The following is a 544-nucleotide window of genomic DNA, read 5'->3' as shown; positions in this document are numbered from 1 at the left end:
TTAATGGAGGGAACTAAAAAAAAAAAGAAATAAATTAACAGCTCATATTTCCATAGAATGCACAAATAATTCCGAAAAATAACATACTGTGTGCATTTAATGCTAACTATATGCCACTGCACATACTGTTAGAATAGAATAGAATAGAAATGGCCTTTATTGTCACTATACACATTACATAGACAATAAAGGCATTCTATCTATTCTATTCTGTCTTCTATCATCTATAATATATATACTATAAAGAATATTGACGTGTTACAATCTCTTTACTTCCTGTTTGAACGATCCGTCGTTACTGAACATTTTCTCTCATTGTTTTCTGACTCATTTGTTTCAGTCTGCATCCATTAAACATCTGCGTGGATGTGAACGGTCCTCCTGCTGGGACCTCCAGCTCATTACAAACAGCACAGCGCCCTCCAGTGGCCGGACACTGAACCACACCCTGTCTGTAGACACAGTGTCAGAGTGCAGGCTCCTGCATGTGGCTTTAAAATGTTCATTTATATACAGCGGTTATAATCTATAATCTATACATTTA

Source organism: Morone saxatilis, unplaced genomic scaffold, assembly GCF_004916995.1.
Source record: "Morone saxatilis isolate NCDOM2014 unplaced genomic scaffold, NCSU_SB_2.0 Contig12, whole genome shotgun sequence".
Classification (NCBI taxonomy): Eukaryota; Metazoa; Chordata; class Actinopteri; family Moronidae; genus Morone; species Morone saxatilis.
Note: the sequence above shows the minus strand (reverse complement) of the source record.